This window comes from Schistocerca piceifrons, chromosome 4 (assembly GCF_021461385.2).
Source record: "Schistocerca piceifrons isolate TAMUIC-IGC-003096 chromosome 4, iqSchPice1.1, whole genome shotgun sequence".
Lineage (NCBI taxonomy): Eukaryota > Metazoa > Arthropoda > Insecta > Orthoptera > Acrididae > Schistocerca > Schistocerca piceifrons.
The window spans coordinates 826311235-826327438 of NC_060141.1; positions in this window are offsets into that span (position 1 = coordinate 826311235).

A 16204-nucleotide genomic window follows, 5' to 3' on the forward strand; every position below is an offset into this window, starting at 1 on the left:
TAACTGAGGACTACCGCCAGAACGAAGATTTAAGACTTCACGTCAGCATGAGTGCAGCGCTGGCATTTGTAAAACCGGAGGACGTAAGCAATGGATGGATTGAGATTCATGCAGAAGCTCCTGATAACGGAAGGCTCTCTCAATTTTTTGACTACTTTGTGGACAACTGGCTAGACAATGAAGATATCCCAATAGAAATGTGGAAAAAGGCACCGAATGACGAATGCTGTTGAAGGGTGGCACAACAAAATAAATAGTATTATTGGAAACCCTCACCCTAGAATCACCTATTTGGTGGAGTGCTTGAAAAAGGAAGCAGAGCTCACAAACTGCATGTACATGAAATCGGAAATGAATCTTGAAGGTAAGAAGAGGAAGAAGAAGTACTTGAAGCTGGACGAAAGGATAGAGAGAATCGTAAAGAATTATGAACAGACTGGCAACATTAGGCCTTGCTTGAAAGCCATTGCCCATATTCATAAACTGGATTAAAATACGTTAAAAATAATGCATTAAAACTATGAAGACCACTGAGACCTCGCAGATTATTGAGTTACAATTACTAAAACATTGAAGCAGCATTATCGGCGCTAATATTAAGTTGTAATTGTAAATAGAGTGTAGATTAGTTCAGCTTGTTTAGGCTGATTTTAAACACGCCAAAATGGTAAATGGTCATTTATCATTTTGACAGTCCAATGCCTGTGCAAAGTGTGATGGAAATCAGCCTTTATTGTACAAATTAAAGAGTGTTTCAAGCCTCACAAAGGTATCCCTAAATAGCTTGACGATGTAACTAGCTGGTCCCAGCTAGGTTTACTAGCACGCAATCAAGAAGCAGTGAATTAACGAAGCCAACATTAAACATCACTCAAATGATCCTCCTGTAACCAGAATTTACAGTTACAGCTAATTTTTTTCAATAGCAATTTCCTTTTTAAGTAAGAGCTCCTATTGTGTCACGTTAAGATAAGTTTTTTCTGCCTTCTAATATTATGGCCATACTATTAAATAATGTATTACAGATGGAGCACAAAAGCTCGCAAGAGATGTGGACAGAAGTAGCTAATACTGTCAAGGAGGCCGCAGAGAAACACATTCCCAAGGAAAGGAACAGTAAGAAGGCTAGATGGCTATCAGTTGAGGCACTGCAAGTTGCAGAAGAACGAAGGAAAGCAAAAATCAAGGGAGATAGATCAGCTATGTTTGAATTAAATAAAGATTTTCAGAAATTAGCCAGAAGAGATAAAAATATATTCTTTAATGAACAGTGCAAGGAAGTTGAAGATAGTAACGTAATGGGGAAGACAAGAGATCTTTATAAGAAAATTAGAGAAATTAAAGGAAAATTCCAGGCAAAAATTGAAATGATAAAAGATAGAAACGGGAAAGATCTGAGTGAAGCAGAGGATGTTAAGGAAAGATGGGCAGAATATGTAGAAGACCTATACAAGAAAGAACTGCATCATGACAGGGCTCCTACTGCTGATGTTAATGCTAATTTAGAACTAGGGCCAGATATTTTGGAGAGCGAAACCCAGTGGGCCCTTGAAAATATGGCTGATAACAAAACTAGTGGACATGATGAAATACCAGCAAAATTGTTTAAAGTCACTGGAAAGGATGCAGTGAAAGTGCTGCACTCAATATGTCAAAAAATATGGATCACGCAGCAGTGGCCAGAAGAATGGAAAAGATCAGTATTCATCCCCATTCCAAAGAAGAAAAGTTCTAAAGAATGCTCAGATTACCGAACAATCGCACTTATTTCACATGCTAGCAAAGTTATGTTGAAAATCTTACAAAATAGACTTCGCCAATATCTAGATCGAGAGCTACCAGAAGAACAAGCTGGATTTAGGAAAGGAAGAGGAACTAGAGATCAAATTGCTAACATTCGGTGGATTATGGAAAAAGCGAGAGAATTCCAGAAAGATGTGTACCTCTGCTTTATTGACTACGCCAAAGCATTTGACTGCGTCGATCACAACAAATTGTGGAACGTACTGAAAAACATGGGGGTACCAGATCACCTCATTCATCTGATACGGAGTTTATACCTTGACCAAGAAGCCACGGTGAGAACTATGTATGGAACAACGAAATGGATAAAGATTCAGAAAGGGGTCCGGCAAGGTTGCATACTGTCACCGTACTTATTCAATCTGTTTGCAGAACATGTCATGAGGAATGCGAGGCTAGATGAAGGAGAAACAGGAACTAAAATAGCTGGAATAAATGTAAACAACCTCAGGTACGCGGATGATACGATCCTGTTGGCAGAAAGTGAAGAAGAATTGAGAACACTCTTACTGAAGGTGAAAGACGAAAGTGAAAAGGCCGGTCTTATGCTGAATGTGAAGAAAACGAAAATTATGGCAACTACACCTACCAATTCGTGGGATATAGCAGGAGAAACCATGGAGGTAGTGACCACATTCAGTTATCTCGGTTCCCAGATCTCTGCTGACGGCGACTGCAGCCATGAAATCCGGAGACGCCTGTTGCTCGATAGACAGGCGATGTCAAACCTTGACAAGGTTATAAGGTCCAGAGATATAACACTAGCAACAAAGATCCATATTGTGAGGGCTATGGTCTTTCCAGTTGTGATGTATGGATGTGAGACCTGGACCATTAGAAAGGCTGAACGGCGAAGAATTGACTCCTTCGAATTGTGGTGTTGGAGGAAACTTCTTATAGTTCCATGGACTGCAAAGAGAACCAACAGATCAATATTGGAGCAAATTAAGCCAGATTTCTCCCTGGATGGTCTAATGTTAAAACAAAAGCTGACCTACTTTGGACATACAATGCGAAGGCATGCCTCGCTGGAAAAAAACATTAATGCTGGGGAAAATTGAAGGAACTAGAAGAAAAGGACGTCAGAGGATGACCTGGAAGGTCTACGGGAGAAAGTGCAAGACAGGAAAAAGTGCCGTGATTTGGTTCATGGGGTCACGAAGAGTCGGAACCGACTAAACGAATAGAGAGAGAGAATAAATAATTGTGAGTTCTAAAATTATTTTCTTAAGCTTCAGAGTCGCAACTATCACCTAAAATATCATGCTTTGTTAAATTGATAGTATAAGCTTTTATAAAAGAAAATGGGAACTGAACCTTTGAATTGAACCTAAAATTGACATCCCAAAACTGATCTGATCCTAAGGTTGACAATTTTGGTATCTCAAAATTTTTTTTTATTTAAGTTTAGCTGCAAACATTTATAGTAGATGTAAATCTATTTAAGTACATTTAGATATAGTCCTTTAAAAATTAAAATTCCTTACTAAATTGTTGATTGTCTTTAAACAGGGCAGTAAAAGCAACTGAAACTAGGCAAGGAGCTACTACTGAAAATTAATTGTTATTGAAGAACATCAGAAACGTATTAGACCTACTTTTCGTATACATTAGGGACTTTTTTAAAAGATATTTGATGATATCCTCTGTCACTGACAGTTCAGGCACCTCTGTAATATCAGTTATTTGATAGTGTAATTTGATTTGCTTCCCAACACCAGGCATATCTACTTCTATATTATGTTTGCAGCTATTCTCATTTCGGATTCTGGAATATTTACTTCGTCTTCTTCGGTGAAGGAATTTCGGAAAACTGCATTTACTAACTCCACTTCATCAGTAACATTACCGTCACTGTCGCGCAGGGAAGGTACTTACTGAGCCTTTCCGCTGGTTTACTTAACATAGGACCAGAATCTCTTTGGATTTTCCGCCACATTTCTAGAGAGAGTTTCGTTGTGGGAACTATTAAATGCAGCTCGCATTGAAATGCCCACCAAATTTCGAGCCTCGGTAAAACTTCGCCAATATTGGAGATTTTGCGTTCGTCTAAATTATACGTGCCTTTTTCGTTGCTCCTGCAGCAGCTTTCTGTCCTGTTTTGTGCACCATGGGGGATCAGTTCCGTCTCTTATTAATTTATTCGGTATGAATCTCTCGAGTGCTGTTGATACTGTTTCTTTGAACTTAAGCCACATATGGTCTTCACTTACATAGTTTGGAAGGATTGGAGACTGTCTCTTAGAAAGAAGTCAACCGAATTTTTAGCTGCTTTTATAAATAGGTATATTTCGCGTTTAGTTTTGGTGAATTTCTTTGTTACGGAGTTGAGCCTCGTTACGACTGTGTTCACTAATCCCTGTATCCGTCGTGATGCTCAGGATTATTTGTGGCTAAGAGCTAAAGTGTGTTTTCGTAACCATTAACAATTTGAATGGCCTCGTGAACTAATTGTTCAAAATAATTTTTTTTAAAATTATTTAGAACAATTACAGAAGTTGTTTTCTATCTACAATAGGGTCTGATAATGTATTTTTATCAACATACGGAAGGTAGATTGAAGTCACTGACAACTATAATTGTAGAATATGGTTCCTATTTGTGATGAGACTCAAGATTTCTTTGATCTGTTCAGCAACTGTTTCTTCTGAGACTGAGGGTCACTAAAGGGAGCCAGTTATTAATTTATTCCGGTTGTCGAATGTAACCTCTGCCCATACTAAGTCACAGGAACTATCTGCTTCAATGTCGCTTGTGAGCTAGAATACACATTACACTATTTTTCCTTAAGTTGTGCTTCTTGTTTCTGTTGTAGTGCAGATCATTACAATTACGGCTTTACGCTCCAAAACCTAGGATGCTTTCTCTGTGACCCTGTAAATACCAGAGCTAAACAATGTAGAACAACAACGTACGTTACAAGCGTAGCGTTCTGTTTTACTTCATTTCCTTATTTCTAACATTTTAAAATTGTAAGTCGACTTTAGATGACATGTCAGTCATAGATGTTCTTATCTCTATTTAGTGAACGTACGAGTATTTTCAGTCATGTTTTGAACATTGTCCCGCTACACTTTATTAACTAATGTTTCACCACAAGGGATATCGCATTTTAGAGAATAAATTAATATAGAGTATGTCGTTCTTCTTTTCGAACATTCACATAAACATTTCTTCTTTCCTTGTTGTGTTTTGGGCATGCAGTTGTAGTAATTAAAGTAGGCACAAATGCAGTGATCAAAAGGAAATGATTAGCGTACATTCGCATTCTCTTTAGATCGTTCCTTTCTTGTTGCTCCCATGGCGATGGACTGTTTCTATCGCAATCAGTAAGCGTGAAAGGAAGCTACTGTACAGACTGAGGAATCTATATTTATACTTGGCAGAACTAATTACATGCTGACATAATCGTCAGTGTTGCTTTCGTTTCCCAAAAGTTATAAATACTTCGATTTCGGAAAAGAAGCTCTGCATTTCGCCAAGATGTCGAAGAAGAAGGTCCCTTACGTACTGGTTGTATCGAGTAAGATGTGGAGACGGTGGTTTGAAAGCGGACAGAAGTAGTACGAGGAAGGGCGTCCCTTACCTGAGGGATCGCTACCTGGCGTAGGGGCAAGTGTGGCAAATGTCCGGCGTGGCAAATGTCCGGTGTGGCAAATGTCCGGCATTCCTTCCATAAGAATACGGCTTATTTCTGTCGAGAGTATTATTTAATTCCAGTGACAGTTGCGATCCTAATGACTTCGCCAGAAAGCTACGTACACCTATTTGTCAGGATGTTGCCAGCATTTTGCTTCGTGATGGTATAGTGGTGTGCAGGAAAAATTCCGAACAGACTGTGGACGTAGCTGCAGAGGCGGTGTGCCGATGTACTGACAGTTCCGGTGCTGCTCTAGGACCGCTATCGTGGGAGGCAGCAGGCGGCAGGGGGAGACGACAGCGCGCGAAACTCCTCACCCGCCTTCGAGTAGGCCACCAGTCTGCGGTGCTCATGGCGTACAGATCACTGTGCGCCATATGTTAGTGGACGGTGTTGTATTTTCAGACCAGAGGGTAGAGGCAGATTTGTCTACAGATCTGTCCTCTATTCTAAGTGACATTCAAACGAATGCGGTTACAAAATTGGATCTGTGGTTTCAACTGGCGAAATTGAGTTTGTTTCGAAAAAATAGAAGAGCTTGATAGATCGTTCAAAATGGCTCTGAGCACTATGGGACTTAACTCCTGAGGTCATCAGTCCCTTAGAACTTAGAACTACTTAAACCTAACCAAACTAAGGAAATCACACACATCCATGCCCGAGGCAGGATTCGAACCTGCGACCGTAGCGGTCGCGTGGTTCCAGACTGTAGCGCCCAGAACCGCTCGGCCACTCCGGCCAGCAATGTGGTTACAGTTATAAGGTTTCGTGTGACTGTTAATTTGATGACTCGGCCAATCACGTTTTTTGTAAAAGCTCAGCCAGTCACTTTTCCCCTTGCTGCCATCTTAGCTCTTCTTTCATATTTCTTATTTTCCCATCAATTTTAGTTACTGTTAGGTATTTCACAGACTGGTTCACCATGGTTTTTGTATGTGGTCAGCCAGTCAAATTTTTCTCTGTTGTTATATTATCTTCTGTGTTGTTTTCCTTATGTTTTAGTCCCAGTTATACACCGTTGAGCCCTTCTCTGTTGCTTTAACGCGTCTTAGATGGAGTGATTATGTGGGTCAACACGTGAATGACTATCATACTGTACGTGAACTTCTCACGCTGTGACAACATTTTTAGCCGCTTCTATCCACATTTGGTTCGTTCAATATCTGTTAAGGGCGCCACTTAGCGCCGCTAAACTCTGAATAGACGCGCGCACACACACTTTTTAATTCCCTACGCGGTCATCGTGCTCGCTAGACTGCTGGCAGCACTTTGTAGCTCCGGAGTGACTCCAGTCGCTGACTGCCTATGGTTTTTTACAGCCACCCTCGTTCTACCCTATCCGTCAGTGTAAGAGATCTGCCTGGGATCGGATCAGCTGTCGTCGTTCCTTCGCTCTTCCACTTCACAATCGCATCACCAGAAGTCCGTTTGCCCCGTTTTAGAAGCGCTGAAATGTGCCAGACGCATTTGTTAGTCAGTTGACGTCCAGTGAGCAGCGAACGTTAAAAAGTCTCTGAGTTGTCGTTTCCGGCGTGTTCTAATGTCACTGCTTCTCTACTGACAGCACAGGACTCACCTTCTCCTTTCACAGCGGCAAGTCCGCTTCTCGAAACGTGTAGCATTCGTAAATTCCGCATCACACGGGTGTGTTCGCATTCTCTTGATACGATATTGTATTTGCAGTGATCGCAGTTGCTTAGTTCTGTATGGAAGAACCAGAAGCCTTCTCATTAGGTGTCAGATGTATGATTAAACGTTTCAACGTATTTTTGACGTATCTATAAAAGCTACGGGTTGTCAGAAAAGGGTCCGTCCAGCAGTTCATAGCGCACAAACTGCAAAACCTATTTCCGCATCATGCAGACGTTCTTCATGTAATAATGAGGATTTTCAGAACACTACCCTAGATCGTTCCGTGAGTTCCATGTATCGCCATTACTGCAGCACTGTTCCCTCAGAAAGAAAGCGGCAGTTCAAGATGAGTGTATCTCCACTCATCAGTCGATGCACAGCTGGCACTTTGTGAGGTTGCAGTTGGCGTTTGTTCACGGTTGTGCGTGCAGATGTTACTTACCTGCCAGTCTTAAGTGAAGCAGACATTTTCTCAGACTTATAAACAAGTCTGAGAAGACTGTTATTAGAACAGAAGGCGGTTTCTTCCTTATCTTGTTCGGCCGAATCCAAAATGCCACATGTATAAGTTGGAGAAACGGGCTGCAGCGGTCACGGCCACCCCGGTAGTGATTGAGCAACCGGCCAGTCTGAACAACCGATTCGCCAGTCGACTGCTTATTCACGTGGTCACTTTATTCAGGAGAATGAAACAACCGCACTAAACGAGTCACTGTTGGCCACGTCAACTGTGTCAGCGTTTCTCACTCGCTCTGCGAGCCTGAAATGTTTCACGTAACGCGAGACAATCGATTTACACAAGTCATTGAATGCTACGTCAGATGTATCAATGTTTTCTCTCGCTCTCCTGCTTCGAGTGGTTTCGCTTACATACTTCTTCAGCAATTTCGTATCTACAAGAATCATGACTTGTGTTTCCAATTTTTTGAGACAAATAACGTACATTTCGAATTATGAATGAAAGCCGGTGTTACAAATAAAAAGTATATTTCTGAAAATGAAGTATTTTCAAAATTTATGTATTTATTTACGTAAATACGGATTTTTAGTACTTCTTGCATTAAATATGGCTTCCTGGTTATTTATAAAAGGTTAATAACTGCTGGTACATTGTAAATTTATGATTCAATCAATGAAAAATTACTCTTTTATTGAAATTTATGTCCTTCTCTTCCCGTCATATGTCTCCGTCGCCTACGTTTCTGCTTCGGTAAATGCTGAGGTGGCGTGAACACAAGACGGCTACTAGTTCCAGTGCTTCAGTCGTATACACGATTCATCAGTGGCCAACGTCTACTAGGAACTGGTTTCCGCAAACTACGTGTAACAATAATATTGTGTCTCCAGCTACCATCAACTGACGGTTAGTAGGAAAATGCGAGTATGGTCACCGCTATTAACTTAATTTAGATTTATCTACAGAATTCCAAAGACTCAGGCTGGGTCGCTGACGCTCTGCAATATGTGGCGGTGCCGTAACACTCACAAATACAGTCCCGCGGGAACACAGCCTATGAACGACACCCGCCAGGGCTCCCACGCAGAATGTAACGACCTGTAATTCTCGCAATATTAGTATGCGGCGACATTATAAGACTCGCAAATAGATGTGGAAATAATCGGAAGAAAATACGCTCTCAACACACACGCACAAGTCTGAGCAGTGGCTATAGTGCAGCAAATGTAAACTCTCGTTGCGTACAATGTAATGACTCATACAGGTGACGATAGCTGTCTCGCTATTCATTCAAAATTCCCGCCTCAGGGATAGAATACCGACTGTCAGTAAGCGTATCCTCCACAGACCAATTCACCTGCCGCCAACGTAATTAAAATTGCAACGAGCACATCAACTACTGATGGAAAAAGTCTGCAGGTACGCGATAATGGTACAATTGCAGCCATATTTATTACGACATGCTCTGCCTGTCGTGCTACTGACCCAGACCTGCAGACTCGTGAAGAAGCCTGACATGGAATACCAGCCGACAGCGATGTCCATCATTCCTGATCAATAAAAATTGCTCTGAGCACTGCGGGACTTAACTGCTGAGGTCATCAGTCCCCTAGAACTTAGAACTACTTAAAGCTAACTAACCTAAAGACATCACATACGACAGGATTCGAATCTGCGACCGTAGCGGTCGCGCGGTTCCAGACTGTAGCGCCTAGAACCGCTCGGCCACCACGGCCGGGTCCTGATCAATAGTGGAAAATCACTGATATGTGTACCTCTCCAGTCAACCGAAAGAAAATTCCTTCCACAACCACCCATGATCAATACGACTAGAAGACCGTCGTCGTAACGCGGACGCTATGAAACGATATATGACCGTGTCCATGTTATTGCCGGCGTCTGCATTTGCTAGATGTCGTTTTCATAAGATAACCGTCTTGTCACCCATCGAGAGGCGAAACATCCGGAGGAACCTGTACGAATAAAAATATTCTAATATTATTTTTATTATGCGTCTGTTAACGGCAGAGTTTACACACAAACTCTTATTATTAACAAAAATGCATTACTTAGTTGCAAAAACAAACCTTATTTTTACCGTTTAGCGTAATATCATCAGGAGTATACTGTTTGGTGTTAAGATTTTACGTCGAGTCCATTATTCTTGGTTCCATGTATCTTTAGTGCTCCAACAAAATTCTCGTCTACGATATTGTTATCGATCACAAATCGCAAATCAGGTAGCGTAGGAATGAAGTTAAGTGCTTGATGCTTCAGAGGGAGAAGCAAGGTGTAGAAAGAGATATAACTAAAACTTTTTATCGTACTCTTCTAAGACGGTAAATGAAAAAAAAACTGCTGGCAATCCTTGTGCGTAATGTATTCCTCTTATAGGGCGCTGCTAGATAAGTTTTTAGGCAGTTTAATAAGTCACAGCTGCAAAATACTAACGCGAATTCTTTACAGACGAATGGAAAAACTGGTAGAAGCGGACCTCGGGGAAGATCAGTTTGGATTCCGTAGAAATGTTGGAACACGTGAGGCAATACTAACCTTACGACTTATCTTAGAAGAAAGATTAAGAAAAGGCAAACCTACGTTTCTAGCATTTGTAGACTTAGAGAAAGCTTTTGACAGTGTTAACTGGTATACTCTCTTTCAAATTCTGAAGGTGGCAGGGGTAAAATACAGGGAGCGGAAGGCTATTTACAATTTGTACAGAAACCAGAGGGCAGTTATAAGAGTCGAGGGGCATGAAAGGGAAGCAGTGGTTGGGAAAGGAGTGAGACAGGGTTGTAGCCTCTCCCCGATGTTATTCAATCTGTATATTGAGCAAGCAGTAAAGGAAACAAAAGAAAAATTCCGAGTAGGTATTAAAATTCATGGAGAAGAAGTAAAAACTTTGAGGTTCGCCGATGACACTGTAATTCTGTCAGAGACAGCAAAGGACTTGGAAGAGCAGTTGAACGGAATGAACAGTGTCTTGAAAGGAGGATATAAGATGAACATAAACAAAAGCAAAACAAGGATAATGGAATGTAGTCAAACTAAATCGGGTGATGCTGAGGGAATTAGATTAGGAAATGAGACACTTAAAGTAGTAAAGCAGTTTTGCTATTTAGGGAGTAAAATAACTGATGATGGTCGAAGTAGAGAGGATATAAAATGTAGACTGGCAATGGCAAGGAAAGCGTTTCTGAAGAAGAGAAATTTGTTAACATCGAGTATAGATTTAAGTGTCAGGAAGTCGTTACTGAAAGTATTTGTATGGAGTGTAGCCATGTATGGAAGTGAAACATGGACGATAACTAGTTTGGAAAAAAAGAGAATAGAAGCTTTCGAAATGTGGTGCTACAGAAGAATGCTGAAGATAAGGTGGGTAGATCACGTAACTAATGAGGAGGTATTGAATAGGATTGGTGAGAAGAGAAGTTTGTGGCACAACTTGACTAGAAGAAGGGATCGGTTGGTAGGACATGTTTTGAGGCATCAAGGGAACACAAATTTAGCATTGGAGGGCAGCGTGGAGGATAAAAATCGTAGAGGGAGACCAAGAGACGAATACACTAAGCAGATTCAGAAGGATGTAGGTTGCACTAGGTACTGGGAGATGAAGAAGCTTGCACAGGATAGAGTAGCATGGAGAGCTGCATCAAACCAGTCTCAAGACTGAAGACCACAACAACAACAACAACGTCAAAGATATCGTGTGCGATAAACACTTCCCACACAACACTGCCAACATGGCACGCGTCTTATACAGACTAGGAAATGCCGATAAGTTGTTCTCATAAGCCGCTGACTTCTCGTCGTAGCAGGGAAACTTTTGATGCTGTAACACACAACTTACTGGAGACAAAAAAAAATTTCCTTATGAACCAATGGCGGAATGCTGGACTTGGCACCAGTAGCTTCAATCAGCAAGCTAGTATTACGTGAAGTCAAACTGGACAATGTTCTTTTCTCGAAAACACACTAGTGAGAAGTGACGTTTGTAACCAGCATACATTTCAAATAAGGTAAGAGAATTACGGATCTATAGACACGTGCCTCTCTATAGCATCATTCATACGAGACACGTTCCTCTCTATAGCATCGTTCATACGTATGTAAGCTCTGGACTGTCAGTAAAATAGGCTTCAATGGAAGTAGTTGTCGTGGTAATTATAGCCTAATTCCATTAAACCAACCCAGTAAGTGTCGCAGACAGTCGACCAAAACTCGTATTTCGTCATAACACGCCACGACAATCCTTAACATGTGACGTATGTGATAAATAATTATTGATCGAAGATCAATTGTATGTAGTTATTTACAACACCATGCTAACATAGCACTTCGTAGTGGAACCATACCACAACTGGAAAGACAATGATTCTGCAAGCCATAGGTGCGATGGCATAACAAAGGTAGTTTCTCGATCTTGGTTCTATAGGAAGTAAAGAGGCGGACAAAACTCCTACCATATCAAAACAGCTGACAGTATTACTGATCTCTGTGTAATCGATTTCCACATTTAAACTATAGGTATACAGCGAATAGTTTTGTAGTCTGTTACAGGTATTAATTGTCTTTCTTTTAAGTATACTATCGAGGTATTACACCCTGCCATTACCAAATAATCCGGCAAAACTAAAGTCTTCCACGATACGTACACAATCAGCTAAAGATATAGGACTTGTTCCAATTTTAGGAACCATAGCAGTAAAAAGATATCTTTATCCACAACAAGAATTACGTACACGAAATTTAAATAGGTAGTGGTCTAAGAATACTCGACAAACAATTCCTCCCTTACGTATCAGGTAGGTGTATTACGGTATATTGCTAAGTTTTACTTGTTGACCGTCTAACTACAACTGAATGAAACACAATTTACGTGCATACGCGCTTCACGTTTATTCTCTGCAAGGCATCTTCAGTGGCCTGGAATATGTACATATTTCTAATATTTGGTTTACATTTTGGGACAATGTATATATATCATACAATGTAGGCTTTCACGGCCGGTGTTGTCTTCAGTTAGGCCGTGGTCGATGTATAAAATTTCCGCCTGACGTTTCGTCTCCATCTGCGGGAGACATCTTCTGAGGTCGTAGCCGGACGACCTCAGAAGATGTCTCCCGCAGATGGAGACGAAACGTCAGGTGGAAATTTTATACATTGACCACGACCTCTCAGCCCGGACGTTTTAACTGAAGAATGTATACATAGGTTATAACCAGTTCTGGTGGTTGTTTTTTCTATGGAGTAGTTGTTGTTGTTGTTGTTGTGGCCTTCAGTCCTGAGACTGGTTTGATGCAGCTCTCCATGCTACTCTATCCTGTGCAAGCCTCTTCATCTCCCAGTACCTACTGCAACCTACATCCTTCTGAATCTGCTTAGTGTATTCATCTCTTGATCTCCCTCTACGATTTTTACCCTCCACGCTGCCCTCCAATACTAAATTGGTGATCCCTTGATGCCTCAGAACATGTCCTACCAACCGATCCCTTCTTCTGGTCAAGTTGTGCCACAAACTTCTCTTCTCCCCAATCCTATTCAATACTTCCTCATTAGTTATGTGATCTACCCATCTAATCTTCAGCATTCTTCTGTAGCACCACATTTCGAAAGCTTCTATTCTCTTCTTGTCCAAACTATTTATCGTCCATGTTTCACTTCCATACATGGCTACACTCCATACGAATACTTTCAGAAATGACTTCCTGACACTTAAATCAATACTGGATGTTAACAAATTTCTCTTCTTCAGAAACGCTTTCCTTGCCATTGCCAGCCTACATTTTATATCCTCTCTACTTCGACCATCATCAGTTATTTTGCTCCCCAAATAGCAAAACTCCTTTACTACTTTAAGTGCCTCATTTCCTAATCTAATTCCCTCAGCATCACCCGACTTAATTAGACTACATTCCATTATCATTGTTTTGCTTTTGTTGATGTTCATCTTATATTCTCCTTTCAAGACACTGTCCATTCCATTCAACTGCTCTTCCAAGTCCTTTGCTGTCTCTGACAGAATTACAATGTCATCGGCGAACCTCAAAGTTTTTATTTCTTCTCCATGAATTTTAATACCTACTCCGAATTTTTCTTTTGTTTCCTTTACTGCTTGCTCGATATATAGATTGAACAACATCGGGGAGAGGCTACAACCCTGTCTTACTCCCTTCCCAACCACTGCTTCCCTTTCATGTCCCTCGACTCTTATAACTACCATCTGGTTTCTGTACAAATTGTAAATAGCCTTTCGCTCCCTGTATTTTACCCCTGCCACCTTTAGAATTTGAAAGAGAGTATTCCAGTCAACATTGTCAAAAGCTTTCTCTAAGTCTACAAATGCTAGAAACGTAGGTTTGCCTTTCCTTAATCTTTCTTCTAAGATAAGTCGTAAGGTCAGTATTGCCTCACGTGTTCCAGTGTTTCTACGGAATCCAAACTGATCTTCCCCGAGGTTGGCTTCTACTAGTTTTTCCATTCGTCTGTAAAGAATTCGTGTTAGTATTTTGCAGCTGTGACTTATTAAGCTGATAGTTCGGTAATTTTCACATCTGTCAACACCTGCTTTCTTTGGGATTGGAATTATTATATTCTTCTTGAAGTCTGAGGGTATTTCGCCTGTTTCATACATCTTGCTCACCAGATGGTAGAGTTTTGTCAGGACTGGCTCTCCCAAGGCCGTCAGTAGTTCCAATGGAATATTGTCTACTCTGGGGGCCTTGTTTCGACTCAGGTCTTTCAGTGCTCTGTCAAACTCTTCACGCAGTATCATATCTCCCATTTCATCTTCATCTACATCCTCTTCCATTTCCATAATATTGTCCTCAAGTACATCGCCCTTGTATAGACCCTCTATATACTCCTTCCACCTTTCTGCTTTCCCTTCTTTGCTTAGAACTGGGTTTCCATCTGAGCTCTTGATATTCATACAAGTCGTTCTCTTATCTCCAAAGGTCTCTTTAATTTTCCTGTAGGCGGTATCTATCTTACCCCTAGTGATATAGGCCTCTACATCCTTACATTTGTTCTCTAGCCATCCCTGCTTAGCCATTTTGCACTTCCTGTCGATCTCATTTTTGAGACGTTTGTATTCCTTTTTGCCTGCTTCACTTACTGCATTTTTATATTTTCTCCTTTCATCAATTAAATTCAATATTTCTTCTGTTACCCAAGGATTTCTACTAGCCCTCGTCTTTTTACCTACTTGATCCTCTGCTGCCTTCACTACTTCATCCCTCAAAGCTACCCATTCTTCTTCTACTGTATTTATTTCCCCCATTCCTGTCAATTGCTCCCTTATGCTCTCCCTGAATCTCTGTACAACCTCTGGTTCTTTTAGTTTATCCAGGTCCCATCTCCTTAAATTCCCACCTTATTGCAGTTTCTTCAGTTTTAATCTACAGGTCATAACCAATAGATTGTGGTCAGAGTCCACATCTGCCCCTGGAAATGTCTTACAATTTATAACCTGGTTCCTAAATCTCTGTCTTACCATTATATAATCTATCTGATACCTTTTAGTATCTCCAGGGTTCTTCCATGTATACAACCTTCTTTCATGATTCTTAAACCAAGTGTTAGTTGTGATTATGTTGTGCTCTGTGCAAAATTCGACCAGGCGGCTTCCTCTTTCATTTCTGTCCCCCAATCCATATTCACCTACTATGTTTCCTTCTCTCCCTTTTCCTACACTCGAATTCCAGTCACCCATGACTATTAAATTTTCGTCTCCCTTCACAATCTGAATAATTTCTTTTATTTCATCATACATTTCTTCAATTTCTTCGTCATCTGCAGAGCTAGTTGGCATATAAACTTGTACTACTGTAGTAGGCGTGGGCTTCGTATCTATCTTGGCCACAATAATGCGTTCACTATGCTGTTTGTAGTAGCTTACCCGCATTCCTATTTTCCTATTCATTATTAAACCTACTCCTGCATTACCCCTATTTGATTTTGTGTTTATAACCCTGTAGTCACCTGACCAGAAGTCTTGTTCCTCCTGCCATCGAACTTCACTAATTCCCACTATATCTAACTTCAACCTATCCATTTCCCTTTTTAAATTTTCTAACCTACCTGCCCGATTAAGGGATCTGACATTCCACACTCCGATCCGTAGAACGCCAGTTTTCTTTCTCCTGATAACGACATCCTCCTGAGTAGTCCCCGCCCGGAGATCCGAATGGGGGACTATTTTACCTCCGGAATATTTTACCCAAGAGGACGCCATCATCATGTAATCATACAGTAAAGCTGCATGCCCTCGGGAAAAATTACGGCTGTAGTTTCCCCTTGCTTTCAGCCGTTCGCAGTACCAGCACAGAAAGGCCGTTTTGGTTATTGTTACAAGGCCAGATCAGTCAATCATCCAGACTGTTGCCCTTGCAACTACTGAAAAGGCTGCTGCCCCTCTTCAGGAACCACACGTTTGTCTGGCCTCTCAACAGATACCCCTCCGTTGTGGTTGCACCTACGGTACGGCTATCTGTATCGCTGAGGCACGCAAGCCTCCCCACCAACGGCAAGGTCCATGGTTCATGGGGGGTATGGAGTAGTAATGATATAAATTCTACTTACATGTTCCATGGGTGATTTTCTACATGTTGTGTTTTAGTTCCGTTTTTGGCGCTGTTATTCTTCTTATAACTGCCATTTGGGTTTTTGTT